A 17,814-nucleotide genomic window follows, 5' to 3' on the forward strand; every position below is an offset into this window, starting at 1 on the left:
GGCCATCCAGGGAAACCTACCAAACCCACACATTTCTGAAAACTAGACACCTGTGGGGGTCCAGCGATGTATGGCTTGCATGGGTCCGCCAACAGTCTCCTACCCAGAATCCCCGGCAAACCTTACATTTGGCTGAAAAAATTACTTTTTTCTCAAATGTCTGTGTGGGAAAGTTCTGGAATCTGCATGGATCCACAAATGTCCTTCAGCCCAGCATTCCCCCAGGTCTCCCGATAAAAATGGTAACTCACTTCTCTGGGAAGCATAGAGGCTGCAACAGGAAATGTCCCAAATGGTATTTTGGAGACTTCAAAATTAACTATAACAAAACTGCACTGTTTTGGGGAGGCACCTTGGGATTTGGCCCTGGGCTCGACAGCCATCTTGAAAAACTACCAAACCCAAACATTTCTGAAAACTTGACACCAGGGGGAGTCCAATGGGGTATGGCTTGCGTTGATTCCCCAACATATTCCTATCCAGAATGCCCTGCAAACCTCAAATTTAGCTGGGAAACACATATTTTCCACATATGTTTGTGTGGAGTCACCGGCCCAGCGCAAATGTCCTACCCCACAGCATTCTCCTCAGTATCCCGAGTAAAATGATACCTTGTACCGGGGTGGGAGCCAGATAAGTCACCCCATCCTGGATTTCCCTTTGTGTCTAGTTTTTAAAAATGTATAGGTTTATTAGGTTTCCCTAGGTGCCGGCAGAGCTAGGGTGAAAAAACTAAAGCTAGACACTTAGCAAAAAAAGGGTCAGTTTTCACATTGAAAATGTGATTTGTCCACGTTACGTTTTGTATCATTTCCTGTTGCGGGCACTAATCTTACCCACACAAGTGAGGTACCATTTTTCTCAGGAAGACTTTGTGAAACATGGGGTGGTGGAATTTTGTGGATCCACACAGATTCCAGAACTTTCCACCACAAAAATGTGGGGGAAAATGTGTTTTTTTGACAATTCTTTAGGTTTGCAAGGGATTCTGGTTAACAGAACCTGGTGAGAGCCAGTCAAGTAACCCCATCTTGGATTTCCCTGGGTGTCTAGCTTTCAAAAATGTGTAGGTTTGCTAGATTTCCCTAGGTGCGGGCAGAGCTAGAGATAAAAAGCTAAAGCTAATCACTTTGCAAAAAAAGGGTCCGTTTACACTGTAAAAATAAAGTGTGTCCACATTGCGTTTTGAGCTGTTTCCTGTCACTGTCACTAGGCCTACCCACAGAAGTGAGGTACCATTTTTATCGGGAGACTAGGGTAACAGAATTGTAGAGTATTCCTTGTATAACATAAGTACAGCACCACTGCTTAAGTACCCCCTGCTGTGTATGAATCCATTCTTTAAGTAACGCTTCCTAGCTCTATTTGGCTGTTTATAAGCGCTGTGTCACACAAACTCGCGCAGGGATGCTGTGCACGTGCTGTGTGAGCACTCTCAACAATACTTTCTTTACATTTTGCTCTTAAGTATGAGAGAGTATGTTTTACTCATTGGTGTGAGCCTCTATTTGTGTACTTTTATGCGTGTTCCATTGTTTTCCTTTAAATTAATTTAGATTCACTGCAGTGTCAGGACAAAGTGTGTAATGTGTGTGAGCGCTCTTGGCGAGTGAGGTATTAAAGTACCACGAGGTGATCTGTGTGCCCTGATGGTGGCTGAGAGGGTGTTGGAGCGTATCGCTCTTAGGCTGGTGTCAATTGAAGTCTGCTCTGGTTGTGGCGTGGTTGGATGATGACAGTCTCTGGATACTGTCAGCGGAGGTATTTCGCTGTGAGTGTGGGTGGGATGTTTGAGGCGGGGATCAGTGAGAGCTTGGTGGGTTCTGTAGCTGAGATCGAGTGGTGGACAGGGGACACTACGGGAGGACCGAAGATGGATAATTGCAGGTTGGTTTCTTCTGTGCTGCAGCTGTGCAGAAGTATTGTGTTTGCTGGGGTTGGTGCGGTGTAGGAGCGATATGTGTGGTTTTGTTTTTTTGTCCATATCTGAGCAAGATACGTGAGTTCTTGATTGGATGAGGCTGGAGGTTAGAAAGGGAATATTCAAGCTGTTTCCGGGCTGTTTTCCTGCGTGGACACGGGGTACGACTACTACCTGGGACAGTATAAACGTGAGATTTGTATTTCCAGAGTGAGGGACATGTAGAAGGAAGCATTTCACTGTTAGACAGGTGTCAGGGGAAAGTCTCTAACGAAGGGCGAGTGACATTGTGAAATCTGCTCGGACTGGCACTAAGATATCCGATTTGTTATTTCTGTTTTAGGGCAGAAGAAGAGGGGACCCGAGGGATCTGGGTGGAGCAGTGCCTTCTTAATGCATGGGCACGCTGGTCAGTTACCCGGGGGGCCCACAAGCATAGGGGCCCCATGCTAATCTATGCAACATTTTTTAGGTCGAGCTTCGAGACATCTTTTCTATACTTTAGTATATACTTATATGTGTATGTACTTTGTGGGCTCCAAAAATCAGCCCTAGGGTTTCCACTTAGGGACTTTTTTCTGTTCAAGTGCCTCTATTTAACTGTCTTGGTAGAAAACAACAAGTAGATGTCAGTAAAATACCAGAATTGCTTTCTGCTGAGGGACTTTCTTTTTAAAAAATTTCTGGCAACTGCCTCTATTTAACTTTCTTGATAGAAAACGACTAGCAGAGGTCAGTAAAATACCAGAATCACTTTAGCATTCTCTAGTTTCCAGTAAATAGAAATTGTCTTCCACAAGCACCCGTAGATATTCGTTTTTTTTTTTCAAATCTTGTGTTTTCAGTGATATGACCACCAAAGGCCATGATTTTATATTAAAAACAGAGCTTTGGACTATACCATTTCCAGCTGAAAGGCAATATTTCTCTCCATGTGTTCCCATACCTGGTATGTCCCGCAGTTTGGTGCTTACTTTCCCTCAATGTTAAAGAACAGTAGATATTTCAGCACCCAGGCTAATGTGCTGCATAACTAAATACATATAAGGTCCCAAAGGCAAGATCGGTTGTATTGCAAATGCTTGTTTTGGTATATGCCTTCACTACTATGCACTAGGACAGATACCAGACATGGCAAATATTTCTCAATTTCCACACCGCAGAAGAGCAATAGTTTCGGATTCTGCCTTGAGACTGAAACTATGCAAATAAGCATTAGGACCTAAAAGGGAGCAATAACTAGACCACTGGACCTTTCAGCAGGCTTTGCCACTATTGGTCATAGAGTGATGTTCACCTGGTTGTAAAGAAGATCAAAAGCGAATGATCTGCTCTAATCTAGCTAACCTTCATTTTAAATAACAGTGATCCTTTTCAATACCTGTGTGCACAGTATCATGGAAGGCTACAAATTGCCATCACATGCAGTGAGACTCCAGTGTCACTGCATCGTATCTGAGAAATATGGTTACTGACAACAAATGCTAACCCATTGTGAATTCATATGAATGTTGCCAGAAATATCCTAAGACAGAAATCCTGCCTGCACAGAAACAACACAACCTGTGAGTTACTGTTCAACTGAGAATGCAGTCATCACAATGTGCACCACCTTTGTGCATTCTGGAGGGTTCTCGACCTGCTTCAGCTACTTCCTTAAGTCAGACTGATCTATTCAATATTGATGGCACACTTGTATTATTAATTATTTTTACTGAGAGCTTCAAGCAAGACTTTCCACAAGCCCCCTACATGCAATACCATGCTGCAAGGCTCACAATCATTCTAAGACTGCTCTGAAGACTCTCCACTGACTGCTAATTAAACACACTAAAGTTTAGCACTCAGTGTTTACTGTGAAAGGCTCTGCTCTACCACTCAACAGTGTTAGGGGCATATTACCAAGGACGGCATTAAAAATTATCACCGGCTTAGCGACAGAAAACTGCATTTCAACACCGTCCTTGATAATATGCCCTGAAGTCTCCTTTTAAAAATGGAGGCTCACTTGTGACCAGACGTTGTCAATCACCTTACTAGTTGCACAAATAGATACACATAGCTATGGGAGAGATAACTACATGTCCACAGTGGAACAATCACACAATGTAGGAAAGTGCCTCCGTGTGCACTGTTAGCCCTACTGTTTGCCGGATGTGATTTTGAACTCTGAGTGCACTGGGTCCCTGCTAACCAGGAACTCAGTGCCAAAACTCTTTCCCAAAACAATGTACCACAATTGGCACACACTTCAGCTACCCTGTAAGTCTCTAGTAACTGGTACCTCTAGTACCTAGGGCATGAATACTGGAGAGGGTCTTCTGGTGATGCAGCATTGGTTGTGCCACCCCAGTGCCCTCTCACCAAGGCAATGCACTCTGCCATTGCAGGCTCAGTGTCTTGGTGCAGGAAAATCCGAGGAGTTGACATGGCACACTGCCCTGTGTGCCATGGCACCCATGCACTGCATAAGTATAGGTAGGTCACCCCTACTGCAGGCCTTTAGCCCTTAGGCAGGATGCACTATGTCATAAGTGTGGGCATGTAAGCATGATCAGCTATTCCCCTACAATGTTCAGTCCCTTCTATGATGTTGTAAGTGAACAGGAATGCCATAAAGAGTACATGGGCTGGATACTAGTCAACAGAGTTTCCGAACTCCATGATGGCATCACCGATTACTAAGATGTTTGGTACCAAACCTCTTGTCTTAATATATCCTCTATGATGCCAGTGTTGGAGTTAAAATAAATTTACACAGGAGACCCTTTTAGTAGATCACCAGGAACCTAACCAAACACTAGTGGGGTCTCACCAGCCTGTCACCACAAGACATGCTTCTCACCTCATGGGGTGATAGTCAGAGCTCTCAGCGGACAGAAACAATACCTGCTCCGGGCTGGGGTGTTTTACATCTCCTCCAGGACATGATGGCCTTCCTGGGCAGGAAGCTTCTAAAGCAGTGTCACCTTTAAAATCTAACCCTGGAACCCCCAGATAGTAGGAGATGCGAATCCCCCTTTCCTGCTACACGTTTGGCATGAGAAAAGGCTGGGAAATTATTTAGATGAGGAGGAGGGTCCCCCTTGGCCTGTACCCCCCGAGGGCTGGCAAGGTAAACCCCTCTTCTGAAATTCCACCATCTTGAAATGGTGGGAAAACCTTCCATCATGGCTAGGGTAGTGCCGCTTCCCACAGAAAGGGTCTACTGGAGGCTTTAGATACTCTAAAGGTAAGTAGCCTATATGCTACTACCTGTCTCTCCTTGTAATGTCTCTAAATTCTTTCTTTCTGTGGCTTCCTGAGACATGAACCTCAGATTCCACATACCTAAAGAAGACCAAGAAGACGTGCTGTTGATCTAGGAACTGAGCCTTGCTGCAGAAGAAACCAATGCCAAAACCTGCCTGCTTCAAAAGGACTCGACAACTGTGGCCAGCCATACCTACCTGAAACCTGTGCAGTCTCCAAGCAACCCAGAGTCCTGCCAGCCTTTGCCAATTGCCTGAAACCTCCATGTAGATTAGTGGTACTAGTCCCCGGTACACTGTCGGTAAAACCTGACTGAGATGAAGACCGGCATGGACAGTGTCAGCACGATTCACCTCTTCAACCAAAATTTGCAGCAGCCATTGCTTGTTGATTACCCATCTGGTAACCAACGCCTTCAATGCATCCACTAGCCTGAGGGATACTCTCAGCACCTATGACCAATGCTGATAACAGCCCCGCTCCTGTGATCCTGTACACAGTGTCTGGTTGTGTTGACTGTGTGAAGCAGCAACTTGGGCTCAGCCACCAGAACAGCGATGGACAATTCTGCGTCTCAAGACATCTGGCATCTCTGACCCAGGTAACCTAGAGCTGCCAGCGCTGCCCGAGTCCAGGGACTTCCAAAACTCTGACTACCATGGAGTAGAAGTTCCACTGAACTCTGGGCAACCACTGTCCCTCAAAACTTTGTGGCAGGTTTGTGCTTCCATCGAACGCGATGGTGAATGTGATGGCAGTACTCAGCTATCTAACCCTGTGCTTTTCTTCATCCTGCCCACGACTATCTCTGCCTGGCGGCAGCAACTGTTCTTGCTTGAAACTCATAATCATTTGTGTCTCGAATTTCATTTGGCTGAAAATCATCACACAAAGTATTTATTCACTGTTAAATGAAGTTCTATAAAGTTCTATGAAGCAACTTAACTTTTTACTAGTTGGTCTCAGATTTTTTCTTGAGTGTATGTCTCATTTTTTGCCTCTGTCTGTGACAATCAATGCTTAGCACTACCCTTTGATAAGCCAAATGGGTCAACTACACTACAGCAAAAGGAGCATCATAATTATCTGCTTGTACCTCAGCACACCTGTTGGGATTCACTGGACTCTCTGCACAGTGTACTTAATTTTGGTATACTGTATAGAGAGCAAGCAGCCTACACACACCATATCACCAATTAACATAAATGGCAGTTAATCAAACTTAATACAACAGTCAACAAAACATCAATCCCATCTTCAATACAACATTCTCTTCCTCCCCAACCCATTCTCACATCACACCAAACGTACAGCCCAATGCCCATACCTTGCTTTATTATTTTCCCTTTCACTCACTGACCTCCTTCCATTACCCAATCTCTCTTTCTCTTCCCCTACAAAACACTCTCCAATTATAATGCTGCAACCTGATAGAAGATTCTTGCATACGGTCCTTCTTTGCATGTGCTCTCTTTATCCCCTTCCCCACCCCCACCCCCGAGGGATGGAGACGCCTGCATGTGACTCTCCATCGCCCCAAAATACAGCGTACACCCTGCAAACTATCCTAACCTTGTGAGCGCCTATATAGCATGATCCTCTCACCCAGGGCCGGTTTTACGTCTGCCTTATATCTGCCCTTCCCCCTAAACTTGACCAATACCTGCCTACGGCTTGTTTGTTTGGTGGACGACATTCTCTGTAGCTCAACAAAAGACAGTGAATGCCAGAAACGAGGCACAAATTGCTTGATGAAAAAACAATGCTTTCAGTTAGCTCACGCAAACAAGCCCAAGCGCTAACCACAAAGAAAAATATTTTCTCCTGACTCACAGTGAAGCCTTAATCATTTTCAGCAGATGGTGCATCTTTTCAGTTTGTCGTAATATGTCAATTTCATATTGAAAAAAATGTGTTTCACCTCTACTGAGCATGAACCATAAACAGATGTTGATGTAATTTATTTGAGATTACGTTTTTAGCGAAGCAACCGAGTGAGGAAAAGTGGCTCTGAAATAATGCTATTCGTATCTGATGAGAATCTCCAGGTGCAGCTTGTCCTTTTATTTTATTACCCTCTTCCGCGATTGCTCGATGTTATGTTTTATTATTTGGATAATCATAGACAGATTAAAGTCATGCTTTTTATGATATTTTATCACCCCCAATCATCAACTGAGTAAAATCCATTAAGACATACCCATGCATCTACGCAAATGCTTTTTTTAATGTTACTTTAAGAAATAAAAATGGTTGGAATATAAGTATACGCTCAAGTAATGACAATTTTCGAAATGGTGTTAGTGTTCCAATATACAGTGTGATATGTGGCATCAAGATGCTGGTAGTATGTCTGACCAGGTTGATTCCACAGGGTCAGTGTTGGTCCATTAATACAGCGCTAGTCTGCTGCCTCCTGCTAATCTTGGCGCTGTAGGAGAAGAGGCTCCTGCTGGTCTTTTAAATTTGCATTGCATTCGTACTTGCCCTCCACCTCTGGAGACTGGGTGGATACAGGCATGCTGTGGAGGCTGTTGACTTCCTCCCTTTCATGTGCTAGACTATTTAGTCCTCCCAAACACTGAACACTCCCTTTCATTGATTATGATATCAACCTAAGAGCTTTATCCTTCCTTTCATTAAATATCCTTTGTACATACTGACCCTTTCCTTCACATTATCACATTGCTAGGTCAATTCAACCTGTGAGTAATTCTTTGTGTAATATGACTTTGGTGATTAGACCATTGAGTAGCACCTGTGCACAATTGTATTCCAGGGGCCTTATTTATGAAGGCCTTGCGTCAGTTTTGCGCCGCCGGTGCGTCACTTTTTGTGACGCACCGGCGGTGTAAAATATGTGCCTCGTTGCGCCATATTTAAAAAGTGACGCATCTAGGTAGATGCGTCACTTTTTAAACCCCTGCGCCACATTATACCTGTGTCAGGTATAATGTATGCAGAGGAGGCGTTCCCCCGCAAAAAGCCTCGTAATAGTGACGCAGTGAAATCTATGAGATTTCCCTGCGTCACTTTTAGGACGCTGTTGCATCAAAATCTTGCGCCTGCCTCACAGCAGGCGTAAGACTGACGCAAGCCCTTTCACATGGGGCTTTCTCCATGTGAAAGGACGCATTGCTGGAGTTGCGTCACTTTTGTGACACACTCCAGCAATGCGTCACTTTTGCGCTTACAGATACGTCAGAAATACTGACGTATCTGTAACTCCTTGCGACATGATGCGTCATACATTAAATATGACGCATCAGGAATGTCGTAAGGAGTGCGCAGTGAAAAGTGACGCATCGCTGTTTTCACGGAGCGATGCGTCACTTTTCATAAATGAGGCCCCAGGTATTTTACAGGACAATAGCCCCGTAACCACTGTTATTCTTGGTGAACCTGGGTATCTCAATGTTCTTACCCTTTAACATCTTATTCATACATTTTGTGATTCAACTTTTTGCATGGTTTCAATTCCAGCCATTAGGATCTCCTATATGTCCCTTATATTTTCCCCTTTTGATGAGACCCAGACATTATGAATAGGTCAAAATATTGCTGATAATGTAACAACAAACTTGGTGATAGGGCTTTATTACAAGTATAGGCAAATGTTTGCTGACAACTCGAAATAAACTCTGGAGCTCCTTTATGAGCAAGTGAGGCAGTGCAGTGCAGCAAGTCACCTTACTGCACTGCACTGCATGAACGGAAAATGACAGAAATGTGCCACATTTAATGGAATGCAGTGCATTCCTGTCCTTTCCTATGGGCTGGCGCACAATGGGCTGCCTAGCACCAATGCAGGCACCCTGGCGCAAGGGTGTCCGTATTGCATACAGAATAGTTATTGGGTAGAAAGGGACACCTACCTGCACAAAAGGAATCCTGGGAGGCAATATCCTGTTTCTATGTGTGCTGCAGAAAGAGGAAGAAACTAGGAGAAATAGAGATATTTTTCTTTGTTGCGTCTCTGCTAGGATGTTGTGAGAGTTTGGCACATCCCCAGGTTTACAAGTTCTTGCAAATCTGGGGTTGTGTTAAAATCCATGGGAGTTGCGTGTGACTACCCATGCAGTGCCTTCCCAGGGCAGAGTAATGCAATACAGCTGTTTGCACTGGCTTGCGTTACTCCAGGATTTTGAAGCCACTCAAAGTGTTTTTGTGCAGCCTTAAAATATCTGATTTAGAGGATTGCATCACACATGTACCACATTGCTTGGTGCAAATGGTCGCAATCGTCTCATAAATAAGCGTCTGTGTTTCTCAACATACAATTGTTATTTTTTCACTGCTGTTTATTGTTCTTTCCTTATGATTTCTCTTTTTCACTGGGGCAAATTGCACGCCTTTTCGAGCGGGTATTAGTTTGACAACAATTGTTGCGTACTGTGTTTCATAATTGCATACAATATATTTCTTTACATGACAAAAGATCTATGTGCTTCATGATGTAGCATTTATCGCTAGCAGTTAAAATGAGATCCATGGCAACGACTGTTCTTTAATATTTGTGAATACTGAGCTACCCCTTAGCAGATCGATTAGCTCTTGTTCTTTTAAAATAGTATTAGCATTTCGGCATAATCATAAGAACATTCTAATACCCTTACTCCTACATCAGCGTTCACGTTACGCTATTGTCTTCTTGCAAGATTAGATAAGATGTCCGATAGGGAAGCTCCCTTATATATTGCTGCGTCTATAGCTAAGGTGAGACACAGTCCTTCATTTTTCACTAGAACAACATGGGCACGTGCAGATCCCAAACATACCAAGCTAAATTAGAGAAGGCTAAGAGGAAACATGCTCATACAGAACTACATGCCTGCCTGATACCAGAATACCTGAAAACAGGCATAATAATAATACCTTTAGGCCTACAAGTAAGGAACATCCTGGGTATATTCAACAAAGAATACAAATCCAGTAGGGCTTTTAGTCATATATTCACAACCTGATCTAGACACTGAATGGTGTTGGGCATTGAGACTGCCCTGGAAAATATTATGGTAGAACAAAAAGATGTTGCAGATTTTTAAAAAGAGCTTCTTGGTACAGAGATGTTGGTAGATGCCAACGCGATACCAAAAGGGATGATGGGTGGAGCGTTTGCGCAAATCAAACACCCACCCCCAGTCAACTGATCTGGGTTTAATCCATCATCATTCTTTAGCTCACTCCACCACCCCAGTGCAGACATGGCCATATGGAAATCAGGGTGACCCTGTGCCTCATAGAAACAGTCCAGCCCAAAGTGCCAAGCCATGTCTTCCCTGGACCGGAAACAAGCATCCTGGGATAGGTTTTGAGTTTATAACCCACATCAGCCAGCTATCTTCAATCCAGTGGCAAAGTGAGCAAGGGACCCACGTCTGGGCATACCCTGCCAACTTAGGGCGAACAAAGCGATACCAAAGGGGATGATGAACGGAGCGTTTGAGCAAATCAAACACCCACCCCCAGTCAACTGATTTGGGTTTAATCCATCATCATTGTTTAGCTCACTCCAGTTTAGACATGGTCATATGAAAATCAATCTGACCCTGTGCCTCATGGGAACAGTCCAGCCCAAACTGCCAAGCCAAGAGTGAAGTAGTGTGGCTCACTGGTTAGAGGCGGCAGACCCGAGAGCGGAGGACGGCCCGGGACCAGGGTTCGATTCCCGGCGCGGCAGGTTTCTGGACCAGGGTCAGCGGACTCGATAATTCTCTCGCCTCGGTGCCCACTCTGATCAGCGATCACACTCGGCAACTCTGGGCATTAGCTTGCCTCATCTTCACTAACGGCCCCACCAGGCCGCCGGGGATGCCTGGTCTCACCCTGGAGATACCCATTAAGGGACCATCTCTCAGGGAAGCCAGGAAGGGTTTCACAGCGGTCGAAGCGCCTTGGGACCCTACGGGTAAGTAGTGCGCTATATAAATGCCTATACATTTACATTTACATTTACAAGTTCCCTGGACCACAAACAAGCATCCTGGGACCGGTTTCAGGTTCATAACCCTCATCAGCCAGGCTATCTTGAATCCAGTGCCAACAAACACAAGAGAAACTCAAAAAGGCAATAACGGAATTCAATAACATAGAGCTCAAGAAAAAATCTGACTGTTTGTAAAATCATCAAGAAGAGAAAGCATACCAGTATTTAGGAGGTTTTGACATAATAAAAATTAGGCCTGCTTGGCTGCTGAGGTGGTACACAGAGTTGGCACACCCATATCTGCCCATTCGAGGAATCGACCTTGAGAATGAAAAATTGCTGGTAAAGCTTTTGACAATTTGAGACCTGGTGGGTGAAGCACCACCCGGCCCTGGCCTGGCTAGGGCCTGCTGGCTGGCACAAGCAGCCTGTGGGGCCTGGGCCCCTTAAGTGAATGCCTTGGGTTCACCTATTGCACACTGGGATTACAGGATCAGGTCAGCCCACAGGATCCCCAGACTCCTCAACAGTCCGACACCTACCTGCCCTAAGGTAAGGAAGGTGGCCCTTCCTAGTGTCTGAAGCCCTGACCTGCATAGACCAGGCCTCCCAGCTGAAACCCATGGCTTTGCTTGCCTCTCATTGGGGATTGCAGGAACTGTTCATACTGCAAGACACCCAGAATCCTCTCAACCTTGGGATCTGCCCAGAGGCGTAGCTAGCGCTTGTGACGCCCGGGGCTATCCCTCAGATTGCCGCCCCTGGGGAGGGGGGTGAGGGAGGAAGGGGTGCTGGGGAAAAAGGACCGGGAGACATCTAGTATCGACGCTAATAGTTACCTCGATCATGCAAGTTACATGCACATACACGACACGGTCCAAGGCTACACAGTTGAATACACCGGTGACCGGCAGTACAAAGGAGAACACACAGACTGCCATCCTGCAGGATTTCAGGAAGGGCCTAAAAGCATGGTTATTCGATTAACGTCCCTCATCATCAGCACCGCCCCCACCCCCGAGCGCCTAGATACTCTCACAGGTGATAAGCGTGATGAGACTCAATCTGGAAAACAGTCCTCATTGCCTTCCTTTCTTTTTTTCCCCTCTCTATAGCAGTCATTTTCTTATTCTGTACTTGAGGTGCGCAAGTGGCAGGCACATTGCACCGGTTTCGCAACAGATAATCTGACCCTACTACAATTACTCCCTTTGCTGAAATGTACAGAAACATTTTGTTTGCTGTGGCGCAGCACACCCTGTCAATGAGTGGTGCAGATCTGGGACCAACAGTACTGTCAGCTTAGACGGGCACTAGGTGCTTCAGTTTCTGGTTATTTTCAACAGTTTTAACATCTTCTTAGAGAGTTTTGTTGCTCAAATGGGTGCAATTGCCGATATTTATATGTTTGCCCTGTCTTCAATGCTTGATGTTGCTTGCAAGAAAGTGTCACTCATAGTCATTGAAATGTCACTCATAATTTCACTGGAATTATGAAAATGTCACACAGCAATTTAAAACCTTGGCAGCTATGGAGCCCACTAGTCTCCCTTATGAGTTATGCTGCCGATCCACAGCCAGCAGCCGACTTGCTCAGGCCTGGTCTAATAATACTCCCCCCTCACCACACCCGCCTACCTTGTTTGTGAAGGAGTGAGAGGAAGTTCAACTTGACAGAAAAGTTGTTTGGCCTCCGATTCACCTAGACGTCTTGCAGGACTGGGGCAGAGAAGATACCAACACCCCCTCTATCACTGGTAGCATTCCCTCATTGCCGTCAATATGCTGAGTCAAAAGCGTCAGACCTGCCCGCTCCTACCGCGCACGAGGGGCAGGGCGCTAGAAGAGGCAGCAATGCATGTCACCCGGCAGTGCGCGGGAGGTTGGCATTGCACAGGAGATTGCATTTTCTGATCTCGGTGAACCAATCGGGACTCGCGCACGCACCAAACTACCACCTCTATACTAGGTTGCGGTGCATGCAGCATGCCTGCGTGTGCGTGCGTGAGGCAGCAGTTTTGCAAGCAAGTGAGCTTGCTTGCACTACAAACGGGGACGCTCGGCGCGTGCGCAGCACTGGTGGCCCGTTGCGGCCACGGCCCTTATCATTTATTTGGGGACAGGGGACACTGACTAACAAAGTGTCAGGCAGTGAGTGACCCAAATAAATTATAAAAGCCGCGGCCGCAACGGGCCACCAGTGCCGCGCGGCCGCGGCCCCCAAAACAGTGCCGCCTGGGGCGGTCCGCCCCTCCCGCACCCCCCTAGCTACACCGGTGGATCTGCCCAGTTGGGCGACCTTTACAGCGGTCCAGTTTCTGCTCTACACCTCGGAGGGACACGAGAGTCCCCTAGAGTATGCAGCAACCATAGCCTGTCAGCCAGTGGTCATATGCCACCCCTGCTGTTTAATTCCTGAAGTGCAACCTTCCAGGGCCGCCGAGTCACCTAGTGCCTTTCCTCATGACTTTACCAACTCCCTGTGTAGGCTCCAGCATCATTCAAGGCCACACACAGTAGTCTCCTCCTCTGCCCTGGTAGGTTTTTCTGTTTGCTCTTCTGACATGTATGACTTTTGTGACCGGGATGTGTATGAGTAATGCCAGCCCTAGAGGACGTTTACAGAGCTTAATGCTATTAGGCAAAATGCATTATTTGTATTTTTACGTTTTTTATCTATTTTTATAGTATATATCATTCAGCACTATTTAATATAGATTAATATAGATTTATATTTGTTAGTACTTTTTAATTTATAATTTACATAAAATACATTGCCTAAACGTCTTTAAACAATTTATCACATGTTTATATATTCTTTACAACATTTGATAATACATTTGGGGCCCAATGTAGGTAAAATTGATTTACCGATTTTCAATTACCGAATTTTACCGATTCGGTAATTGAAAATCGGTAAATCTATGTGGTGGACATGTATGTATTTCCAAATGTGTCTGTCACATTCGGTATTTACCGATTCTGTAAATACAGAATCGGTATTTCCCATTGATTCCTATGGGCTTCAAAGCCCGTAGGAATCAATGGGAAATACCGATTTTTGCAAGGGTGTAGGGGGTGTCACTTTGACACCCTCTGGCACCCCACAAATAGGCATGTGCGCCATGTGGCACACAGACATGCCCTAAGGGCATGTCTGTCTGTCACATGGCTAGGTGTGCATGCACACATGTGCATGCACACCTGAAATCGGTATTTTACCACACAATAGGATTGTGTGGTAAAATACCGATTTTGTAGGGCCTTTGGGACTCAGAAGAGTCCCACCTACATCTGAGATTTACCGAATCGGTAAAAATACTGATTCGTTATTTTACAGAATCGGTAACTTTACCGATTCGGTAAAGTTACCGATTCTGTAAAAATGTGCCCCTACATGCCAAATCTTGTTTACCGGTCGGTAACGGCCGAAAATACCGATTTTCGGCCGTTACCGACCGACCTACATCTTGCCCTTGATTTCTATAGCAAAGGTGTTGTTAGACCTGTCAGCCTTGTGGCTTTATCCCTCCTATTTTTCGGAATTGTTTTGCTGGTATTAGGACTCTGTGCACTTTACCACTGCTAACCAGTGTTAAAGTGTTTGTGCTCATTACCTAATATAATATATGCTAAAATTGGCTTACACCTGATTGGCATATTTACTTTACATAGGCCCAGATGTAGGTAAAATAGATTTACCGATTTTTAATTACCGAATTCTACCGATTCGGTAATTAAAAATCGGTAAAACTAAGGGGTGGATATGTAGGAACATCCAGATGTTCCTTTTACCGAATCGGTACATATCTGTATTTAACGATTCGGTAAATACCGACCGGTAATGCCCCATTCATTCCTATGGGCTTTGAAGCCCATAGGAATGAATGGGGCATTACCGGTCGGTATTTACCGAATTGGTAAATACCGATTTTGACAAGGGTGCAGGGGGTGTCACTTTGACACCTTCTAGCACCCCCAAAAAAGATTCAGGGGCCATGTGGCAGGCATACCTGCCCTAAGGGCAGGTCTGCCTGTCATATGGCACAGGTGTGCATGCACACATGTGCATGCACACCGGAATCGGTATTTTACCATGAAGTTGGATTTCATGGTAAAATACCGATTCTGTAAGGCTTGTGGGACTCAGAAGAGTTCCACCTACATCTCATTGTTACCGAATCGGTAAAAATACTGATTCGGTATTTTACCGATTCGGTAAATTTACCGATCGGTAAATTTACCGAATCTGTAAAATGTGTGGCCCTACATACCATTTTGTGAATCTCGGTCGGTAACTGACGAAAATACCGATTTTCGGCCGTTACCGACCGACCTACATCCGGCTCATAATGTGCACGCATAAAGTGGTATTTCATACACTGAGGGTCTGCAAATTAAATGCTACTACTGGGCCTGCAGCCTTTGTTGTAACACCTGGTTAAGTAGCCCTTTAAAACATGTCCCAGGTCTGCTATGGCCTCCTGAATTAAGTTTTAAAGTGGCAATTTCACTTAGAAAAATCAACCCCTTGCCCCTAATGTAGGTCTTAGGTAGTCCAAAAGGCAGGGCGTATTAACATGTCCTGGTAGTGAAAGTTTTTTACTACAGTGAGTGAGATAGATTTATTTTGTGTCGTTTTAATGTCGATATTTATATTTATTTATTTACAATTTTTTCAATATGTTTATTTTGAATAATATATGTATTCTCAGTAGAAATGGTTTCATATGTAAATCATGTTTGTTTATGAATGTCTAATGTGTTTTGGTATACTTTTTCTTTCTTTATTTATTATTTGTATTCAGATTATGTAATGAAAAGGGAAATATCATGTAAAATAATAATTTCTGCCTATTTTTAGTGATACTAATGTAGCCAATATTGTGTTTTAATACTTTTGATATTATCTACAGATTTAACTAGAGTATGATGTTTTGTGTTTCCGTGTTTGTGGGTTTGAATTTTCGCAGCAATTTTTTTTGTTATTGAAATATGTTTGCAATTATTATTATTTTGGAGTAATTTGGGTGAGTTTATATTGTTATAAATTATATTCTGGCATGGAACTGGACAGAGTACACAGAATAACTATATATTTCCCCAACTTCTGATTTTATCAAGTGTTGCCTTTCGTGCAACCACAGTGCTGCTTATTGCCTTTAATTTTTTTCTTCAATGAAAAACACTGAGGGCCTCATTTATGAGTTATTGCCGTAGGGAAGACGAGCAGGAATGCGCAGTATCTATAAGGTACGGCGCATTCCTGTCCTTTTTCCCTGCGCCGGCGCACAATGGGCTGCCTGCGCCAATGCAGGCACCTTTGCATAATGGTGCAAGGGTGCCTGCACTGTGGGGATGATTATTTTTGTACAGAAATGGAAACCTTCCTGTACAAAAATAATCACAAGAGGCTTTCCCTCTTTCTATGTGTGCTGCGGAATGCACCACACATAGAAAAAGGAAAAACAAGGAGAAATAAATATATTTCTCCCCATTGCGCCTCCCTTACGCCTCCCCTAGGAAGGTGTAAGCTTTTGGCACTACCTTAGATTTACGATTTCTCATAAATCTGGGGCAGTGGCAAAAGGCCATGGATGTTGCTTTGAACGCCCCCAGCAACACCCATTGCACGCCCCTTTAACGCAGAACACTGCGTTAAAGGGTCTGATATTCATCAAGCATCATTAAGCCAAAAAAAGTGGCTTAGTGCTGCCTGATAAATATCAAGCAGGCTGCTGCGCCATGGAACGTCACAAAAAGTGACGTTCCGATGGCGCGAGTGGCCTCATAAATGAGGCCCTTAGTAGCTAGATTGTCATTAAACATACCTTAATTTAGTTTTGAACATCTGAGGTGAAACCTTTGTATGATGCAGTGCTGATATTAAAGCACAAAGTCATTATTGGTTCAGATGGCCTACATAACAGCTCTATATTGTCTGAACTGATATGAATTTTTTTTCAGCAACTGGTTAATACCTTAAGGGCACTTGGGGACCGATAGCCCTGCACAGCAATAGCTCTGTGTGTTTGAACATAGCTGTGTACCATAGGTGGAAGGGATTGGAGACTTGAAGACAGTCGGCCCCACAGAAGACAAGGAGAAAGAATCTCTCCTGAAGACGTGATAAGAAAAAGATTGCAGACAGGTACAAAATCAGCTACTTTTCCCCTGGAAAAACCCGGGCCCCTTAGGCACCAACCTGGAAAGTGGGTCATCCAGGTTCCAAATGAAAGAGGAGCAGAAAAAGGAGGAAGAACAAGGTACGAGAGTGACAAAATATTCACTTAAGGTATTAGGTATTAATCTTGATTGATTAGCTCCAAAGAGACAGTTAAAATGTTTTAAGGGAGTTGAACAAAAAGTTTCAGAATGCATGCATCAAACAGAGTAAACATTCAGGGCCTGATTCACAAAGGCACGCTTACAATTGTGTGTATGTTTACGATTGTTTGCTATTAACTAAGGTATTTTATGAGTAGTATCTTTATAGCTGCAGAGTCGCTGCACATAAAGAGAAATGACTGTGCCTGGTGCTTAGCTTACCTACATTAATTGTATTTATTAACAAATGCTTATGAAGGAGAAAACAGAATTTAAAACCAGAATTCAAGGTTGATGTTGTATACACACAGCTTTCATATTCAGCTGAGTACAAACCGCAGTGAATATATTATTATAATTAATTATTTGGCCGCCTGATTTTGCCTGT

This window comes from Lissotriton vulgaris, chromosome 1_1 (genome assembly GCF_964263255.1).
Source record: "Lissotriton vulgaris chromosome 1_1, aLisVul1.2, whole genome shotgun sequence".
Taxonomy (NCBI): domain Eukaryota; kingdom Metazoa; phylum Chordata; class Amphibia; order Caudata; family Salamandridae; genus Lissotriton; species Lissotriton vulgaris.